This window comes from Pseudophryne corroboree, chromosome 4, assembly GCF_028390025.1.
Source record: "Pseudophryne corroboree isolate aPseCor3 chromosome 4, aPseCor3.hap2, whole genome shotgun sequence".
In the NCBI taxonomy this organism is placed as follows: domain Eukaryota; kingdom Metazoa; phylum Chordata; class Amphibia; order Anura; family Myobatrachidae; genus Pseudophryne; species Pseudophryne corroboree.
In genome coordinates this window covers 23,053,332-23,075,678 of record NC_086447.1, presented here as the reverse complement: position 1 = coordinate 23,075,678, position 22,347 = coordinate 23,053,332, and the positions used below count along the sequence as shown (strand labels likewise).

Below are 22,347 nucleotides of genomic sequence, written 5' to 3'. Positions count from 1 at the left end.
TGCAAAATGTACAATTGATATTTCAAAATCATCTTTCCAGCTTGAATTTCAATGATGCATTGCGGCAATGATTTTGTGAGAAACATCTTCACCCTTAAAGAAAGATTTTCTTAACTTCTTACCTGTGTGCTGATTAGATATCACCTGGTTTTCACATTAAACAGATTCCCACTTGAGAAAGCAGCAAGGATGCAGTGAGGTTTATGTTTCCTGGTGTCAACCTGTATTATTTCAGTGGACATTGTAATGAGGATGCATCTTGCTGCCTTTCCAATGAAGCAAGTTTTAATCAGTAATAGGTGAAAAACCATTCCTACAAAGGTGTTAATCAGAGACTTGGCTTTGTGGACACTTTTCAGAGAGCAAATGTGTTAGCATAAAAATAAAGCCATAAAATGGAGAGCTGATTAATCACTCTATTGGATTTCTCTGCCTGCATAATTTTTTTTCTCTGCAACCCCATGCTAAATTGTGCTTCCTGTTTTTTATAAAATGACTTAATCAAATCTGACTCTGATTGCATCAGAGAAGGCCAGGTACCCTACACTATAAGAGGTGGTTTGAAATTTTGACTTGTCTACTTAAAGATCACCAAAGTTTGATCACACGGTCAATAACATCCCTGGGTGGGATTGAACCACCAACCTTTAGGTTAACAGCCGAATGCGCTTACCGATTGCGCCACAGAGACAGCTTGCAAAAGCCTGTACTGACAAAGGCTAAAAAGCATTCATCTAGAAAGTTTCCTAGAAAAAGGTTAATAAGGCAATAATCTGGAGAGTTTTGCAAGATTTTTCTTCCATTGACCAACGAAGAAACACATTGGTACTTTCACATGATGAGTGAGTACTTCAGGATCTCTGACACTAAAATGAGCAGCAGAGTGGCGCAGCGGAAGCGTGCTGGGCCCATTACCCAGAGTTTGATGGATCGAAACCATCCTCTGCTATGTGCACTTATTTTTTTGTTAATTAAATTCTTCCAAAACTGGGATTGATATTTTGACTCTTTTATTTTTACTTAAAGTACAATAACTTTTAACATTTTAATTTGTTTTAATAGTATATTGACAGCATTGTTTTCTTTCAGAAATCCACTTAATTTTCTTTACCCTATTACTGAAATGGTAATTGACAAAAACAAGCTACATTGTCACCAGAAGAGCAATGCAAAATGTACAATTGATATTTCAAAATCATCTTTCCAGCTTGAATTTCAATGATGCATTGCGGCAATGATTTTGTGAGAAACATCTTCACCCTTAAATAAAGATTTTCTTAACTTCTTACCTGTGTGCTGATTAGATATCACCTGGTTTTCACATTAAACAGATTCCCACTTGAGAAAGCAGCAAGGATGCAGTGAGGTTTATGTTTCCTGGTGTCAACCTGTATTATTTCAGTGGACATTGTAATGAGGATGCATCTTGCTGCTTTTCCAATGAAGCAAGTTTTAATCAGTAATAGGTGAAAAACCATTCCTACAAAGGTGTTAATCAGAGACTTGGCTTTGTGGACACTTTTCAGAGAGCAAATGTGTTAGCATAAAAATAAAGCCATAAAATGGAGAGCTGATTAATCACTCAATTGGATTTCTCTGCCTGCATAATTTTTTTTCTCTGCAACCCCATGCTAAATTGTGCTTCCTGTTTTTAATAAAATGACTTAATCAAATCTGACTCTGATTGCATCAGAGAAGGCCAGGTACCCTACACTATAAGAGGTGGTTTGAAATTTTGACTTGTCTACTTAAAGATCACCAAAATTTGATCACACGGTCAATAACATCCCTGGGTGGGATTGAACCACCAACCTTTAGGTTAACAGCCGAATGCGCTTACCGATTGCGCCACAGAGACAGCTTGCAAAAGTGTCTACTGACAAAGGCTAAAAAGCATTCATCTAGAAAGTTTCCTAGAAAAAGGTTAAAAAGGCAATAATCTGGAGAGTTTTGCAAGATTTTTCTTCCATTGACCAATGAAGAAACACATTGGTACTTTCACATGATGAAGGAGTACTTCAGGATCTCTTACACTTACATGAGCAGCAGAGTGGCGCAGCGGAAGTGTGCTGGGCCCATAACCCAGAGGTCGATGGATCGAAACCATCCCCTGCTATGTGCACTTATTTTTTTGTTAATTAAATTCTTCCAAAACTGGGATTGATATTTTGACTCTTTTATTTTTACCTAAAGTACAATAACTTTTAACATTTTAATTTGTTTTAATAGTATATTGACAGCATTGTTTTCTTTCAGAAATCCACTTAATTTTCTTTACCCTATTACTGAAATGGTAATTGACAAAAACAAGCTACATTGTCACCAGAAGAGCAATGCAAAATGTACAATTGATATTTCAAAATCATCTTTCCAGCTTGAATTTCAATGATGCATTGGGGCAACGATTTTGTGAGAAACATCTTCACCCTTAAAGAAAGATTTTCTTAACTTCTTACCTGTGTGCTGATTAGATATCACCTGGTTTTCACATTAAACAGATTCCCACTTGAGAAAGCAGCAAGGATGCAGTGAGGTTTATGTTTCCTGGTGTCAACCTGTATTATTTCAGTGGACATTATAATGAGGATGCATCTTGCTGCCTTTCCAATGAAGCAAGTTTTAATCAGTAATAGGTGAAAAACCATTCCTACAAAGGTGTTAATCAGAGACTTGGCTTTGTGGACACTTTTCAGAGAGCAAATGTGTTAGCATAAAAATAAAGCCATAAAATGGAGAGCTGATTAATCACTCAATTGGATTTCTCTGCCTGCATAATTTTTTTTCTCTGCAACCCCATGCTAAATTGTGCTTCCTGTTTTTAATAAAATGACTTAATCAAATCTGACTCTGATTGCATCAGAGAAGGCCAGGTACCCTACACTATAATAGGTGGTTTGAAATTTTGACTTGTCTACTTAAAGATCACCAAAACTTGATCACACGGTCAATAACATCCCTGGGTGGGATAGAACCACCAACCTTTAGGTTAACAGCCGAATGCGCTTACCGATTGCGCCACAGAGACAGCTTGCAAAAGCTTGTACTGACAAAGGCTAAAAAGCATTCATCTAGAAAGTTTCCTAGAAAAAGGTTAAAAAGGCAATAATCTGGAGAGTTTTGCAAGATTTTTCTTCCATTGACCAATGAAGAAACACATTGGTACTTTCACATGATGAAGGAGTACTTCAGGATCTCTTACATTTACATGAGCAGCAGAGTGGCGCAGCGGAAGTGTGCTGGGCCCATAACCCAGAGGTCGATGGATCGATACCATCCTCTGCTATGTGCACTTATTTTTTTGTTAATTAAATTCTTCCAAAACTGGGATTGATATTTTGACTCTTTTATTTTTACCTAAAGTACAATAACTTTTAACATTTTAATTTGTTTTAATAGTATATTGACAGCATTGTTTTCTTTCAGAAATCCACTTAATTTTCTTTACCCTATTACTGAAATGGTAATTGACAAAAACAAGCTACATTGTCACCAGAAGAGCAATGCAAAATGTACAATTGATATTTCAAAATCATCTTTCCAGCTTGAATTTCAATGATGCATTGGGGCAACGATTTTGTGAGAAACATCTTCACCCTTAAAGAAAGATTTTCTTAACTTCTTACCTGTGTGCTGATTAGATATCACCTGGTTTTCACATTAAACAGATTCCCACTTGAGAAAGCAGCAAGGATGCAGTGAGGTTTATGTTTCCTGGTGTCAACCTGTATTATTTCAGTGGACATTGTAATGAGGATGCATCTTGCTGCCTTTCCAATGAAGCAAGTTTTAATCAGTAATAGGTGAAAAACCATTCCTACAAAGGTGTTAATCAGAGACTTGGCTTTGTGGACACTTTTCAGAGAGCAAATGTGTTAGCATAAAAATAAAGCCATAAAATGGAGAGCTGATTAATAACTCAATTGGATTTCTCTGCCTGCATAATTTTTTTTCTCTGCAACCCCATGCTAAATTGTGCTTCCTGTTTTTTATAAAATGACTTAATCAAATCTGACTCTGATTGCATCAGAGAAGGCCAGGTACCCTACACTATAAGAGGTGGTTTGAAATTTTGACTTGTCTACTTAAAGATCACCAAAACTTGATCACACGGTCAATAACATCCCTGGGTGGGATAGAACCACCAACCTTTAGGTTAACAGCCGAATGCGCTTACCGATTGCGCCACAGAGACAGCTTGCAAAAGCATGTACTGACAAAGGCTAAAAAGCATTCATCTAGAAAGTTTCCTAGAAAAAGGTTAAAAAGGCAATAATTTGGAGAGTTTTGCAAGATTTTTCTTCCATTGACCAACGAAGAAACACATTGGTACTTTCACATGATGAGTGAGTACTTCAGGATCTCTGACACTAACATGAGCAGCAGAGTGGCGCAGTGGAAGCGTGCTGGGCCCATAACCCAGAGGTCGATGGATCGATACCATCCTCTGCTATGTGCACTTATTTTTTTGTTAATTAAATTCATCCAAAACTGGGATTGATATTTTGACTCTTTTATTTTTACTTAAAGTACAATTACTTTTAACATTTTCATTTGTTTTAATAGTATATTGACAGCATTGTTTTCTTTCAGAAATCCACTTAATTTTCTTTACCCTATTACTGAAATGGTAATTGACAAAAACAAGCTACATTGTCACCAGAAGAGCAATGCAAAATGTACAATTGATATTTCAAAATCATCTTTCCAGCTTGAATTTCAATGATGCATTGGGGCAACAATTTTGTGAGAAACATCTTCACCCTTAAATAAAGATTTTCTTAACTTCTTACCTGTGTGCTGATTAGATATCACCTGGTTTTCACATTAAACAGATTCCCACTTGAGAAAGCAGCAAGGATGCAGTGAGGTTTATGTTTCCTGGTGTCAACCTGTATTATTTCAGTGGACATTGTAATGAGGATGCATCTTGCTGCCTTTCCAATGAAGCAAGTTTTAATCAGTAATAGGTGAAAAACCATTCCTACAAAGGTGTTAATCAGAGACTTGGCTTTGTGGACACTTTTCAGAGAGCAAATGTGTTAGCATAAAAATAAAGCCATAAAATGGAGAGCTGATTAATCACTCAATTGGATTTCTCTGCCTGCATAATTTTTTTTCTCTGCAACCCCATGCTAAATTGTGCTTCCTGTTTTTTATAATATGACTTAATCAAATCTGACTCTGATTGCATCAGAGAAGGCCAGATACCCTACACTATAAGAGGTGGTTTGAAATTTTGACTTGTCTACTTAAAGATCACCAAAATTTGATCACACGGTCAATTACGTCCCTGGGTGGGATTAAACCACCAACTTTTCGGTTAACAGCCAAACGCGCTAACAGATTGCACCACAGAGACAGCTTGCAAAAGCTTGTACTGACAAAGGCTAAAAAGCATTCATCTAGAAAGTTTCCTAGAAAAAGGTTAAAAAGGCAATAATCTGGAGAATTTTGCAAGATTTTTCTTCCATTGATCAATGAAGAAACACATTGGTACTTTCACATGATGAAGGAGTACTTCAGGATCTCTTACACTTACATGAGCAGCAGAGTGGCGCAGCGGAAGTGTGCTGGGCCCATAACCCAGAGGTCGATGGATCGAAACCATCCTCTCCTATGTGCACTTATTTTTTTGTTAATTAAATTCTTCCAAAACTGGGATTGATATTTTGACTCTTTTATTTTTACTTAAAGTACAATAACTTTTAACATTTTAATTTGTTTTAATAGTATATTGACAGCATTGTTTTCTTTCAGAAATCCACTTAATTTTCTTTACCCTATTACTGAAATGGTAATTGACAAAAACAAGCTACATTGTCACCAGAAGAGCAATGCAAAATGTACAATTGATATTTCAAAATCATCTTTCCAGCTTGAATTTCAATGATGCATTGGGGCAACGATTTTGTGAGAAACATCTTCACCCTTAAATAAAGATTTTCTTAACTTCTTACCTGTGTGCTGATTAGATATCACCTGGTTTTCACATTAAACAGATTCCCACTTGAGAAAGCAGCAAGGATGCAGTGAGGTTTATGTTTCCTGGTGTCAACCTGTATTATTTCAGTGGACATTGTAATGAGGATGCATCTTGCTGCCTTTCCAATGAAGCAAGTTTTAATCAGTAATAGGTGAAAAACCATTCCTACAAAGGTGTTAATCAGAGACTTGGCTTTGTGGACACTTTTCAGAGAGCAAATGTGTTAGCATAAAAATAAAGCCATAAAATGGAGAGCTGATTAATAACTCAATTGGATTTCTCTGCCTGCATAATTTGTTTTCTCTGCAACCCCATGCTAAATTGTGCTTCCTGTTTTTTTATAAAATGACTTAATCAAATCTGACTCTGATTGCATCAGAGAAGGCCAGGTACCCTACACTATAAGAGGTGGTTTGAAATTTTGACTTGTCTACTTAAAGATCACCAAAACTTGATCACACGGTCAATAACATCCCTGGGTGGGATAGAACCACCAACCTTTAGGTTAACAGCCGAATGCGCTTACCGATTGCGCCACAGAGACAGTTCGCAGAAGCATGTACTGACAAAGGCTAAAAAGCATTCATCTAGAAAGTTTCCTAGAAAAAGGTTAAAAAGGCAATAATCTGGAGAGTTTTGCAAGATTTTTCTTCCATTGACCAACGAAGAAACACATTGGTACTTTCACATGATGAGTGAGTACTTCAGGATCTCTGACACTAACTTGAGCAGCAGAGTGGCGCAGCGGAAGCGTGCTGGGCCCAAAACCCAGAGGTCGATGGATCGAAACCATCCTCTGCTATGTGCACTTATTTTTTTGTTAATTAAATTCTTCCAAAACTGGGATTGATATTTTGACTCTTTTTTTTTTACTTAAAGTAGAATAACTTTTAACATTTTAATTTGTTTTAATAGTATATTGACAGCATTGTTTTCTTTCAGAAATCCACTTAATTTTCTTTACCCTATTACTGAAATGGTAATTGACAAAAACAAGCTACATTGTCACCAGAAGAGCAATGCAAAATGTACAATTGATATTTCAAAATCATCTTTCCAGCTTGAATTTCAATGATGCATTGGGGCAACGATTTTGTGAGAAACATCTTCACCCTTAAAGAAAGATTTTCTTAACTTCTTACCTGTGTGCTGATTAGATATCACCTGGTTTTCACATTAAACAGATTCCCACTTGAGAAAGCAGGAAGGATGCAGTGAGGTTTATGTTTCCTGGTGTCAACCTGTATTATTTCAGTGGACATTGTAATGAGGATGCATCTTGCTGCCTTTCCAATGAAGCAAGTTTTAATCAGTAATAGGTGAAAAACCATTCCTACAAAGGTGTTAATCAGAGACTTGGCTTTGTGGACACTTTTCAGAGAGCAAATGTGTTAGCATAAAAATAAAGCCATAAAATGGAGAGCTGATTAATCACTCAATTGGATTTCTCTGCCTGCATAATTTTTTTTCTCTGCAACCCCATGCTAAATTGTGCTTCCTGTTTTTTATAAAATGACTTAATCAAATCTGACTCCGATTGCATCAGAGAAGGCCAGATACCCTACACTATAAGAGGTGGTTTGAAATTTTGACTTGTCTACTTAAAGATCACCAAAATTTGATCACACGGTCAATTACGTCCCTGGGTGGGATTAAACCACCAACCTTTCGGTTAACAGCCGAACGCACTAACAGATTGCACCACAGAGACAGCTTGCAAAAGCTTGTACTGACAAAGGCTAAAAAGCATTCATCTAGAAAGTTTCCTAGAAAAAGGTTAAAAAGGCAATAATCTGGAGAGTTTTGCAAGATTTTTCTTCCATTGACCAATGAAGAAACACATTTGTACTTTCACATGATGAAGGAGTACTTCAGGATCTCTTACACTTACATGAGCAGCAGAGTGGCGCAGCGGAAGTGTGCTGGGCCCATAACCCAGAGGTTGATGGATCGAAACCATCCTCTCCTATGTGCACTTATTTTTTTGTTAATTAAATTCTTCCAAAACTGGGATTGATATTTTGACTCTTTTATTTTTACCTAAAGTACAATAACTTTTAACATTTTAATTTGTTTTAATAGTATATTGACAGCATTGTTTTCTTTCAGAAATCCACTTAATTTTCTTTACCCGATTACTGAAATGGTAATTGACAAAAACAAGCTACATTGTCACCATAAGAGCAATGCAAAATGTACAATTGATATTTCAAAATCATCTTTCCAGCTTGAATTTCAATGATGCATTGGGGCAACGATTTTGTGAGAAACATCTTCACCCTTAAAGAAAGATTTTCTTAACTTCTTACCTGTGTGCTGATTAGATATCACCTGGTTTTCACATTAAACAGATTCCCACTTGAGAAAGCAGCAAGGATGCAGTGGGGTTTATGTTTCCTGGTGTCAACCTGTATTATTTCAGTGGACATTGTAATGAGGATGCATCTTGCTGCCTTTCCAATGAAGCAAGTTTTAATCAGTAATAGGTGAAAAACCATTCCTACAAAGGTGTTAATCAGAGACTTGGCTTTGTGGACACTTTTCAGAGAGCAAATGTGTTAGCATAAAAATAAAGCCATAAAATGGAGAGCTGATTAATCACTCAATTGGATTTCTCTGCCTGCATAATTTTTTTTCTCTGCAACCCCATGCTAAATTGTGCTTCCTGTTTTTTATCAAATCTGACTCTGATTGCATCAGAGAAGGCCAGGTACCCTACACTATAAGAGGTGGTTTGAAATTTTGACTTGTCTACTTAAAGATCACCAAAACTTGATCACACGGTCAATAACATCCCTGGGTGGGATAGAACCACCAACCTTTAGGTTAACAGCCGAATGCGCTTACTGATTGCGCCACAGAGACAGCTTGCAAAAGCATGTACTGACAAAGGCTAAAAAGCATTCATCTAGAAAGTTTCCTAGAAAAAGGTTAAAAAGGCAATAATCTGGAGAGTTTTGCAAGATTTTTCTTCCATTGACCAACGAAGAAACACATTGGTACTTTCACATGATGAGTGAGTACTTCAGGATCTCTGACACTAACAAGAGCAGCAGAGTGGCGCAGCAGAAGCGTGCTGGGCCCATAACCCAGAGGTCGATGGATCGAAACTATCCTCTGCTATGTGCACTTATTTTTTTGTTAATTAAATTCTTCCAAAACTGGGATTGATATTTTGACTCTTTTATTTTTACTTAAAGTACAATAACTTTTAACATTTTAATTTGTTTTAATAGTATATTGACAGCATTGTTTTCTTTCAAAAATCCACTTAATTTTCTTTACCCTATTACTGAAATGGTAATTGACAAAAACAAGCTACATTGTCACCAGAAGAGCAATGCAAAATGTACAATTGATATTTCAAAATCATCTTTCCAGCTTGAATTTCAATGATGCATTGGGGCAACGATTTTGTGAGAAACATCTTCACCCTTACAGAAAGATTTTCTTAACTTCTTACCTGTGTGCTGATTAGATATCACCTGGTTTTCACATTAAACAGATTCCCACTTGAGAAAGCAGCAAGGATGCAGTGAGGTTTATGTTTCCTGGTGTCAACCTGTATTATTTCAGTGGACATTGTAATGAGGATGCATCTTGCTGCCTTTCCAATGAAGCAAGTTTTAATCAGTAATAGGTGAAAAACCATTCCTACAAAGGTGTTAATCAGAGACTTGGCTTTGTGGACACTTTTCAGAGAGCAAATGTGTTAGCATAAAAATAAAACCATAAAATGGAGAGCTGATTAATCACTCAATTGGATTTCTCTGCCTGCATAAAATTTTTTCTCTGCAACCCCATGCTAAATTGTGCTTCCTGTTTTTTATAAAATGACTTAATCAAATCTGACTGCATCAGAGAAGGCCAGGTACCCTACACTATAATAGGTGGTTTGAAATTTTGACTTGTCTACTTAAAGATCACCAAAACTTGATCACACGGTCAATAACATCCCTGGGTGGGATAGAACCACCAACCTTTAGGTTAACAGCCGAATGCGCTTACCGATTGCGCCACAGAGACAGCTTGCAAAAGCGTGTACTGACAAAGGCTAAAAAGCATTCATCTAGAAAGTTTCCTAGAAAAAGGTTAAAAAGGCAATAATCTGGAGAGTTTTGCAAGATTTTTCTTCCATTGACCAACGAAGAAACACATTGGTACTTTCACATGATGAGTGAGTACTTCAGGATCTCTGACACTAACATGAGCAGCAGAGTGGCGCAGCGGAAGCCTTCTGGGCCCATAACCCAGAGGTCGATGGATCGAAACCATCCTCTGCTATGTGCACTTATTTTTTTGTTAATTAAATTCTTCCAAAACTGGGATTGATATTTTGACTCTTTTATTTTTACTTAAAGTACAATAACTTTTAACATTTTAATTTGTTTTAATAGTATATTGACAGCATTGTTTTCTTTCAGAAATCCACTTAATTTTCTTTACCCTATTACTGAAATGGTAATTGACAAAAACAAGCTACATTGTCACCAGAAGAGCAATGCAAAATGTACAATTGATATTTCAAAATCATCTTTCCAGCTTGAATTTCAATGATGCATTGCGGCAATGATTTTGTGAGAAACATCTTCACCCTTAAATAAAGATTTTCTTAACTTCTTACCTGTGTGCTGATTAGATATCACCTGGTTTTCACATTAAACAGATTCCCACTTGAGAAAGCAGCAAGGATGCAGTGAGGTTTATGTTTCCTGGTGTCAACCTGTATTATTTCAGTGGACATTGTAATGAGGATGCATCTTGCTGCTTTTCCAATGAAGCAAGTTTTAATCAGTAATAGGTGAAAAACCATTCCTACAAAGGTGTTAATCAGAGACTTGGCTTTGTGGACACTTTTCAGAGAGCAAATGTGTTAGCATAAAAATAAAGCCATAAAATGGAGAGCTGATTAATCACTCAATTGGATTTCTCTGCCTGCATAATTTTTTTTCTCTGCAACCCCATGCTAAATTGTGCTTCCTGTTTTTAATAAAATGACTTAATCAAATCTGACTCTGATTGCATCAGAGAAGGCCAGGTACCCTACACTATAAGAGGTGGTTTGAAATTTTGACTTGTCTACTTAAAGATCACCAAAATTTGATCACACGGTCAATAACATCCCTGGGTGGGATTGAACCACCAACCTTTAGGTTAACAGCCGAATGCGCTTACCGATTGCGCCACAGAGACAGCTTGCAAAAGTGTCTACTGACAAAGGCTAAAAAGCATTCATCTAGAAAGTTTCCTAGAAAAAGGTTAAAAAGGCAATAATCTGGAGAGTTTTGCAAGATTTTTCTTCCATTGACCAATGAAGAAACACATTGGTACTTTCACATGATGAAGGAGTACTTCAGGATCTCTTACACTTATATGAGCAGCAGAGTGGCGCAGCGGAAGTGTGCTGGGCCCATAACCCAGAGGTCGATGGATCGAAACCATCCCCTGCTATGTGCACTTATTTTTTTGTTAATTAAATTCTTCCAAAACTGGGATTGATATTTTGACTCTTTTATTTTTACCTAAAGTACAATAACTTTTAACATTTTAATTTGTTTTAATAGTATATTGACAGCATTGTTTTCTTTCAGAAATCCACTTAATTTTCTTTACCCTATTACTGAAATGGTAATTGACAAAAACAAGCTACATTGTCACCAGAAGAGCAATGCAAAATGTACAATTGATATTTCAAAATCATCTTTCCAGCTTGAATTTCAATGATGCATTGGGGCAACGATTTTGTGAGAAACATCTTCACCCTTAAAGAAAGATTTTCTTAACTTCTTACCTGTGTGCTGATTAGATATCACCTGGTTTTCACATTAAACAGATTCCCACTTGAGAAAGCAGCAAGGATGCAGTGAGGTTTATGTTTCCTGGTGTCAACCTGTATTATTTCAGTGGACATTATAATGAGGATGCATCTTGCTGCCTTTCCAATGAAGCAAGTTTTAATCAGTAATAGGTGAAAAACCATTCCTACAAAGGTGTTAATCAGAGACTTGGCTTTGTGGACACTTTTCAGAGAGCAAATGTGTTAGCATAAAAATAAAGCCATAAAATGGAGAGCTGATTAATCACTCAATTGGATTTCTCTGCCTGCATAATTTTTTTTCTCTGCAACCCCATGCTAAATTGTGCTTCCTGTTTTTAATAAAATGACTTAATCAAATCTGACTCTGATTGCATCAGAGAAGGCCAGGTACCCTACACTATAAGAGGTGGTTTGAAATTTTGACTTGTCTACTTAAAGATCACCAAAATTTGATCACACGGTCAATAACATCACTGGGTGGGATTGAACCACCAACCTTTAGGTTAACAGCCGAATGCGCTTACCGATTGCGCCACAGAGACAGCTTGCAAAAGTGTCTACTGACAAAGGCTAAAAAGCATTCATCTAGAAAGTTTCCTAGAAAAAGGTTAAAAAGGCAATAATCTGGAGAGTTTTGCAAGATTTTTCTTCCATTGACCAATGAAGAAACACATTGGTACTTTCACATGATGAAGGAGTACTTCAGGATCTCTTACACTTATATGAGCAGCAGAGTGGCGCAGCGGAAGTGTGCTGGGCCCATAACCCAGAGGTCGATGGATCGAAACCATCCCCTGCTATGTGCACTTATTTTTTTGTTAATTAAATTCTTCCAAAACTGGGATTGATATTTTGACTCTTTTATTTTTACCTAAAGTACAATAACTTTTAACATTTTAATTTGTTTTAATAGTATATTGACAGCATTGTTTTCTTTCAGAAATCCACTTAATTTTCTTTACCCTATTACTGAAATGGTAATTGACAAAAACAAGCTACATTGTCACCAGAAGAGCAATGCAAAATGTACAATTGATATTTCAAAATCATCTTTCCAGCTTGAATTTCAATGATGCATTGGGGCAACGATTTTGTGAGAAACATCTTCACCCTTAAAGAAAGATTTTCTTAACTTCTTACCTGTGTGCTGATTAGATATCACCTGGTTTTCACATTAAACAGATTCCCACTTGAGAAAGCAGCAAGGATGCAGTGAGGTTTATGTTTCCTGGTGTCAACCTGTATTATTTCAGTGGACATTATAATGAGGATGCATCTTGCTGCCTTTCCAATGAAGCAAGTTTTAATCAGTAATAGGTGAAAAACCATTCCTACAAAGGTGTTAATCAGAGACTTGGCTTTGTGGACACTTTTCAGAGAGCAAATGTGTTAGCATAAAAATAAAGCCATAAAATGGAGAGCTGATTAATCACTCAATTGGATTTCTCTGCCTGCATAATTTTTTTTCTCTGCAACCCCATGCTAAATTGTGCTTCCTGTTTTTTATAAAATGACTTAATCAAATCTGACTCTGATTGCATCAGAGAAGGCCAGGTACCCTACACTATAATAGGTGGTTTGAAATTTTGACTTGTCTACTTAAAGATCACCAAAACTTGATCACACGGTCAATAACATCCCTGGGTGGGATAGAACCACCAACCTTTAGGTTAACAGCCGAATGCGCTTACCGATTGCGCCACAGAGACAGCTTGCAAAAGCTTGTACTGACAAAGGCTAAAAAGCATTCATCTAGAAAGTTTCCTAGAAAAAGGTTAAAAAGGCAATAATCTGGAGAGTTTTGCAAGATTTTTCTTCCATTGACCAATGAAGAAACACATTGGTACTTTCACATGATGAAGGAGTACTTCAGGATCTCTTACATTTACATGAGCAGCAGAGTGGCGCAGCGGAAGTGTGCTGGGCCCATAACCCAGAGGTCGATGGATCGATACCATCCTCTGCTATGTGCACTTATTTTTTTGTTAATTAAATTCTTCCAAAACTGGGATTGATATTTTGACTCTTTTATTTTTACCTAAAGTACAATAACTTTTAACATTTTAATTTGTTTTAATAGTATATTGACAGCATTGTTTTCTTTCAGAAATCCACTTAATTTTCTTTACCCTATTACTGAAATGGTAATTGACAAAAACAAGCTACATTGTCACCAGAAGAGCAATGCAAAATGTACAATTGATATTTCAAAATCATCTTTCCAGCTTGAATTTCAATGATGCATTGGGGCAACGATTTTGTGAGAAACATCTTCACCCTTAAAGAAAGATTTTCTTAACTTCTTACCTGTGTGCTGATTAGATATCACCTGGTTTTCACATTAAACAGATTCCCACTTGAGAAAGCAGCAAGGATGCAGTGAGGTTTATGTTTCCTGGTGTCAACCTGTATTATTTCAGTGGACATTGTAATGAGGATGCATCTTGCTGCCTTTCCAATGAAGCAAGTTTTAATCAGTAATAGGTGAAAAACCATTCCTACAAAGGTGTTAATCAGAGACTTGGCTTTGTGGACACTTTTCAGAGAGCAAATGTGTTAGCATAAAAATAAAGCCATAAAATGGAGAGCTGATTAATAACTCAATTGGATTTCTCTGCCTGCATAATTTTTTTTCTCTGCAACCCCATGCTAAATTGTGCTTCCTGTTTTTTATAAAATGACTTAATCAAATCTGACTCTGATTGCATCAGAGAAGGCCAGGTACCCTACACTATAAGAGGTGGTTTGAAATTTTGACTTGTCTACTTAAAGATCACCAAAACTTGATCACACGGTCAATAACATCCCTGGGTGGGATAGAACCACCAACCTTTAGGTTAACAGCTGAACGCGCTTACCGATTGCGCCACAGAGACAGCTTGCAAAAGCATGTACTGACAAAGGCTAAAAAGCATTCATCTAGAAAGTTTCCTAGAAAAAGGTTAAAAAGGCAATAATCTGGAGAGTTTTGCAAGATTTTTCTTCCATTGACCAACGAAGAAACACATTGGTACTTTCACATGATGAGTGAGTACTTCAGGATCTCTGACACTAACATGAGCAGCCGAGTGGCGCAGTGGAAGCGTGCTGGGCCCATAACCCAGAGGTCGATGGATCGATACCATCCTCTGCTATGTGCACTTATTTTTTTGTTAATTAAATTCTTCCAAAACTGGGATTGATATTTTGACTCTTTTATTTTTACTTAAAGTACAATTACTTTTAACATTTTCATTTGTTTTAATAGTATATTGACAGCATTGTTTTCTTTCAGAAATCCACTTAATTTTCTTTACCCTATTACTGAAATGGTAATTGACAAAAACAAGCTACATTGTCACCAGAAGAGCAATGCAAAATGTACAATTGATATTTCAAAATCATCTTTCCAGCTTGAATTTCAATGATGCATTGGGGCAACAATTTTGTGAGAAACATCTTCACCCTTAAATAAAGATTTTCTTAACTTCTTACCTGTGTGCTGATTAGATATCACCTGGTTTTCACATTAAACAGATTCCCACTTGAGAAAGCAGCAAGGATGCAGTGGGGTTTATGTTTCCTGGTGTCAACCTGTATTATTTCAGTGGACATTGTAATGAGGATGCATCTTGCTGCCTTTCCAATGAAGCAAGTTTTAATCAGTAATAGGTGAAAAACCATTCCTACAAAGGTGTTAATCAGAGACTTGGCTTTGTGGACACTTTTCAGAGAGCAAATGTGTTAGCATAAAAATAAAGCCATAAAATGGAGAGCTGATTAATAACTCAATTGGATTTCTCTGCCTGCATAATTTTTTTTCTCTGCAACCCCATGCTAAATTGTGCTTCCTGTTTTTTATAAAATGACTTAATCAAATCTGACTCTGATTGCATCAGAGAAGGCCAGGTACCCTACACTATAAGAGGTGGTTTGAAATTTTGACTTGTCTACTTAAAGATCACCAAAACTTGATCACACGGTCAATAACATCCCTGTGTGGGATAGAACCACCAACCTTTAGGTTAACAGCTGAACGCGCTTACCGATTGCGCCACAGAGACAGCTTGCAAAAGCATGTACTGACAAAGGCTAAAAAGCATTCATCTAGAAAGTTTCCTAGAAAAAGGTTAAAAAGGCAATAATCTGGAGAGTTTTGCAAGATTTTTCTTCCATTGACCAACGAAGAAACACATTGGTACTTTCACATGATGAGTGAGTACTTCAGGATCTCTGACACTAACATGAGCAGCCGAGTGGCGCAGTGGAAGCGTGCTGGGCCCATAACCCAGAGGTCGATGGATCGATACCATCCTCTGCTATGTGCACTTATTTTTTTGTTAATTAAATTCTTCCAAAACTGGGATTGATATTTTGACTCTTTTATTTTTACTTAAAGTACAATTACTTTTAACATTTTCATTTGTTTTAATAGTATATTGACAGCATTGTTTTCTTTCAGAAATCCACTTAATTTTCTTTACCCTATTACTGAAATGGTAATTGACAAAAACAAGCTACATTGTCACCAGAAGAGCAATGCAAAATGTACAATTGATATTTCAAAATCATCTTTCCAGCTTGAATTTCAATGATGCATTGGGGCAACAATTTTGTGAGAAACATCTTCACCCTTAAATAAAGATTTTCTTAACTTCTTACCTGTGTGCTGATTAGATATCACCTGGTTTTCACATTAAACAGATTCCCACTTGAGAAAGCAGCAAGGATGCAGTGAGGTTTATGTTTCCTGGTGTCAACCTGTATTATTTCAGTGGACATTGTAATGAGGATGCATCTTGCTGCCTTTCCAATGAAGCAAGTTTTAATCAGTAATAGGTGAAAAACCATTCCTACAAAGGTGTTAATCAGAGACTTGGCTTTGTGGACACTTTTCAGAGAGCAAATGTGTTAGCATAAAAATAAAGCCATAAAATGGAGAGCTGATTAATCACTCAATTGGATTTCTCTGCCTGCATAATTTTTTTTCTCTGCAACCCCATGCTAAATTGTGCTTCCTGTTTTTTATAATATGACTTAATCAAATCTGACTCTGATTGCATCAGAGAAGGCCAGATACCCTACACTATAAGAGGTGGTTTGAAATTTTGACTTGTCTACTTAAAGATCACCAAAATTTGATCACACGGTCAATTACGTCCCTGGGTGGGATTAAACCACCAACTTTTCGGTTAACAGCCAAACGCGCTAACAGATTGCACCACAGAGACAGCTTGCAAAAGCTTGTACTGACAAAGGCTAAAAAGCATTCATCTAGAAAGTTTCCTAGAAAAAGGTTAAAAAGGCAATAATCTGGAGAATTTTGCAAGATTTTTCTTCCATTGATCAATGAAGAAACACATTGGTACTTTCACATGATGAAGGAGTACTTCAGGATCTCTTACACTTACATGAGCAGCAGAGTGGCGCAGCGGAAGTGTGCTGGGCCCATAACCCAGAGGTCGATGGATCGAAACCATCCTCTCCTATGTGCACTTATTTTTTTGTTAATTAAATTCTTCCAAAACTGGGATTGATATTTTGACTCTTTTATTTTTACTTAAAGTACAATTACTTTTAACATTTTCATTTGTTTTAATAGTATATTGACAGCATTGTTTTCTTTCAGAAATCCACTTAATTTTCTTTACCCTATTACTGAAATGGTAATTGACAAAAACAAGCTACATTGTCACCAGAAGAGCAATGCAAAATGTACAATTGATATTTCAAAATCATCTTTCCAGCTTGAATTTCAATGATGCATTGGGGCAACAATTTTGTGAGAAACATCTTCACCCTTAAATAAAGATTTTCTTAACTTCTTACCTGTGTGCTGATTAGATATCACCTGGTTTTCACATTAAACAGATTCCCACTTGAGAAAGCAGCAAGGATGCAGTGAGGTTTATGTTTCCTGGTGTCAACCTGTATTATTTCAGTGGACATTGTAATGAGGATGCATCTTGCTGCCTTTCCAATGAAGCAAGTTTTAATCAGTAATAGGTGAAAAACCATTCCTACAAAGGTGTTAATCAGAGACTTGGCTTTGTGGACACTTTTCAGAGAGCAAATGTGTTAGCATAAAAATAAAGCCATAAAATGGAGAGCTGATTAATCACTCAATTGGATTTCTCTGCCTGCATAATTTTTTTTCTCTGCAACCCCATGCTAAATTGTGCTTCCTGTTTTTTATAATATGACTTAATCAAATCTGACTCTGATTGCATCAGAGAAGGCCAGATACCCTACACTATAAGAGGTGGTTTGAAATTTTGACTTGTCTACTTAAAGATCACCAAAATTTGATCACACGGTCAATTACGTCCCTGGGTGGGATTAAACCACCAACTTTTCGGTTAACAGCCAAACGCGCTAACAGATTGCACCACAGAGACAGCTTGCAAAAGCTTGTACTGACAAAGGCTAAAAAGCATTCATCTAGAAAGTTTCCTAGAAAAAGGTTAAAAAGGCAATAATCTGGAGAATTTTGCAAGATTTTTCTTCCATTGATCAATGAAGAAACACATTGGTACTTTCACATGATGAAGGAGTACTTCAGGATCTCTTACACTTACATGAGCAGCAGAGTGGCGCAGCGGAAGTGTGCTGGGCCCATAACCCAGAGGTCGATGGATCGAAACCATCCTCTCCTATGTGCACTTATTTTTTTGTTAATTAAATTCTTCCAAAACTGGGATTGATATTTTGACTCTTTTATTTTTACTTAAAGTACAATAACTTTTAACATTTTAATTTGTTTTAATAGTATATTGACAGCATTGTTTTCTTTCAGAAATCCACTTAATTTTCTTTACCCTATTACTGAAATGGTAATTGACAAAAACAAGCTACATTGTCACCAGAAGAGCAATGCAAAATGTACAATTGATATTTCAAAATCATCTTTCCAGCTTGAATTTCAATGATGCATTGGGGCAACGATTTTGTGAGAAACATCTTCACCCTTAAATAAAGATTTTCTTAACTTCTTACCTGTGTGCTGATTAGATATCACCTGGTTTTCACATTAAACAGATTCCCACTTGAGAAAGCAGCAAGGATGCAGTGAGGTTTATGTTTCCTGGTGTCAACCTGTATTATTTCAGTGGACATTGTAATGAGGATGCATCTTGCTGCCTTTCCAATGAAGCAAGTTTTAATCAGTAATAGGTGAAAAACCATTCCTACAAAGGTGTTAATCAGAGACTTGGCTTTGTGGACACTTTTCAGAGAGCAAATGTGTTAGCATAAAAATAAAGCCATAAAATGGAGAGCTGATTAATAACTCAATTGGATTTCTCTGCCTGCATAATTTGTTTTCTCTGCAACCCCATGCTAAATTGTGGTTCCTGTTTTTTATAAAATGACTTAATCAAATCTGACTCTGATTGCATCAGAGAAGGCCAGGTACCCTACACTATAAGAGGTGGTTTGAAATTTTGACTTGTCTACTTAAAGATCACCAAAACTTGATCACACGGTCAATAACATCCCTGGGTGGGATAGAACCACCAACCTTTAGGTTAACAGCCGAATGCGCTTACCGATTGCGCCACAGAGACAGTTCGCAGAAGCATGTACTGACAAAGGCTAAAAAGCATTCATCTAGAAAGTTTCCTAGAAAAAGGTTAAAAAGGCAATAATCTGGAGAGTTTTGCAAGATTTTTCTTCCATTGACCAACGAAGAAACACATTGGTACTTTCACATGATGAGTGAGTACTTCAGGATCTCTGACACTAACTTGAGCAGCAGAGTGGCGCAGCGGAAGCGTGCTGGGCCCAAAACCCAGAGGTCGATGGATCGAAACCATCCTCTGCTATGTGCACTTATTTTTTTGTTAATTAAATTCTTCCAAAACTGGGATTGATATTTTGACTCTTTTTTTTTTACTTAAAGTAGAATAACTTTTAACATTTTAATTTGTTTTAATAGTATATTGACAGCATTGTTTTCTTTCAGAAATCCACTTAATTTTCTTTACCCTATTACTGAAATGGTAATTGACAAAAACAAGCTACATTGTCACCAGAAGAGCAATGCAAAATGTACAATTGATATTTCAAAATCATCTTTCCAGCTTGAATTTCAATGATGCATTGGGGCAACGATTTTGTGAGAAACATCTTCACCCTTAAAGAAAGATTTTCTTAACTTCTTACCTGTGTGCTGATTAGATATCACCTGGTTTTCACATTAAACAGATTCCCACTTGAGAAAGCAGGAAGGATGCAGTGAGGTTTATGTTTCCTGGTGTCAACCTGTATTATTTCAGTGGACATTGTAATGAGGATGCATCTTGCTGCCTTTCCAATGAAGCAAGTTTTAATCAGTAATAGGTGAAAAACCATTCCTACAAAGGTGTTAATCAGAGACTTGGCTTTGTGGACACTTTTCAGAGAGCAAATGTGTTAGCATAAAAATAAAGCCATAAAATGGAGAGCTGATTAATCACTCAATTGGATTTCTCTGCCTGCATAATTTTTTTTCTCTGCAACCCCATGCTAAATTGTGCTTCCTGTTTTTTATAAAATGACTTAATCAAATCTGACTCCGATTGCATCAGAGAAGGCCAGATACCCTACACTATAAGAGGTGGTTTGAAATTTTGACTTGTCTACTTAAAGATCACCAAAATTTGATCACACGGTCAATTACGTCCCTGGGTGGGATTAAACCACCAACCTTTCGGTTAACAGCCGAACGCACTAACAGATTGCACCACAGAGACAGCTTGCAAAAGCTTGTACTGACAAAGGCTAAAAAGCATTCATCTAGAAAGTTTCCTAGAAAAAGGTTAAAAAGGCAATAATCTGGAGAGTTTTGCAAGATTTTTCTTCCATTGACCAATGAAGAAACACATTGGTACTTTCACATGATGAAGGAGTACTTCAGGATCTCTTACACTTACATGAGCAGCAGAGTGGCGCAGCGGAAGTGTGCTGGGCCCATAACCCAGAGGTTGATGGATCGAAACCATCCTCTCCTATGTGCACTTATTTTTTTGTTAATTAAATTCTTCCAAAACTGGGATTGATATTTTGACTCTTTTATTTTTACCTAAAGTACAATAACTTTTAACATTTTAATTTGTTTTAATAGTATATTGACAGCATTGTTTTCTTTCAGAAATCCACTTAATTTTCTTTACCCGATTACTGAAATGGTAATTGACAAAAACAAGCTACATTGTCACCATAAGAGCAATGCAAAATGTACAATTGATATTTCAAAATCATCTTTCCAGCTTGAATTTCAATGATGCATTGGGGCAACGATTTTGTGAGAAACATCTTCACCCTTAAAGAAAGATTTTCTTAACTTCTTACCTGTGTGCTGATTAGATATCACCTGGTTTTCACATTAAACAGATTCCCACTTGAGAAAGCAGCAAGGATGCAGTGGGGTTTATGTTTCCTGGTGTCAACCTGTATTATTTCAGTGGACATTGTAATGAGGATGCATCTTGCTGCCTTTCCAATGAAGCAAGTTTTAATCAGTAATAGGTGAAAAACCATTCCTACAAAGGTGTTAATCAGAGACTTGGCTTTGTGGACACTTTTCAGAGAGCAAATGTGTTAGCATAAAAATAAAGCCATAAAATGGAGAGCTGATTAATCACTCAATTGGATTTCTCTGCCTGCATAATTTTTTTTCTCTGCAACCCCATGCTAAATTGTGCTTCCTGTTTTTTATCAAATGACTTAATCAAATCTGACTCTGATTGCATCAGAGAAGGCCAGGTACCCTACACTATAAGAGGTGGTTTGAAATTTTGACTTGTCTACTTAAAGATCACCAAAACTTGATCACACGGTCAATAACATCCCTGGGTGGGATAGAACCACCAACCTTTAGGTTAACAGCCGAATGCGCTTACCGATTGCGCCACAGAGACAGCTTGCAAAAGCATGTACTGACAAAGGCTAAAAAGCATTCATCTAGAAAGTTTCCTAGAAAAAGGTTAAAAAGGCAATAATCTGGAGAGTTTTGCAAGATTTTTCTTCCATTGACCAACGAAGAAACACATTGGTACTTTCACATGATGAGTGAGTACTTCAGGATCTCTGACACTAACAAGAGCAGCAGAGTGGCGCAGCAGAAGCGTGCTGGGCCCATAACCCAGAGGTCGATGGATCGAAACCATCCTCTGCTATGTGCACTTATTTTTTTGTTAATTAAATTCTTCCAAAACTGGGATTGATATTTTGACTCTTTTATTTTTACTTAAAGTACAATAACTTTTAACATTTTAATTTGTTTTAATAGTATATTGACAGCATTGTTTTCTTTCAGAAATCCACTTAATTTTCTTTACCCTATTACTGAAATGGTTATTGACAAAAACAAGCTACATTGTCACCAGAAGAGCAATGCAAAATGTACAATTGATATTTCAAAATCATCTTTCCAGCTTGAATTTCAATGATGCATTGGGGCAACGATTTTGTGAGAAACATCTTCACCCTTACAGAAAGATTTTCTTAACTTCTTACCTGTGTGCTGATTAGATATCACCTGGTTTTCACATTAAACAGATTCCCACTTGAGAAAGCAGCAAGGATG

At 36.7% G+C, this 22,347-nt stretch overlaps 3 non-coding genes across 3 annotated transcripts; all 3 read left to right on the top strand.

The window, feature by feature from the left end:
* Positions 1 to 4,378: 4,378 nt before the first annotated feature.
* TRNAM-CAU (transfer RNA methionine (anticodon CAU)) lies at positions 4,379 to 4,450 on the top strand. The gene has a single exon. It is a non-coding gene; the product is annotated as a tRNA-Met (tRNA).
* A 2,263-nt stretch (positions 4,451 to 6,713) lies between these two features.
* TRNAL-CAA (transfer RNA leucine (anticodon CAA)) lies at positions 6,714 to 6,785 on the top strand. Its single transcript has one exon. It is a non-coding gene; the product is annotated as a tRNA-Leu (tRNA).
* Positions 6,786 to 19,531: 12,746 nt separating this feature from the next.
* On the top strand, positions 19,532 to 19,603 carry TRNAL-CAA (transfer RNA leucine (anticodon CAA)). The gene has a single exon. It is a non-coding gene; the product is annotated as a tRNA-Leu (tRNA).
* The last annotated feature ends 2,744 nt before the right edge of the window (positions 19,604 to 22,347 follow it).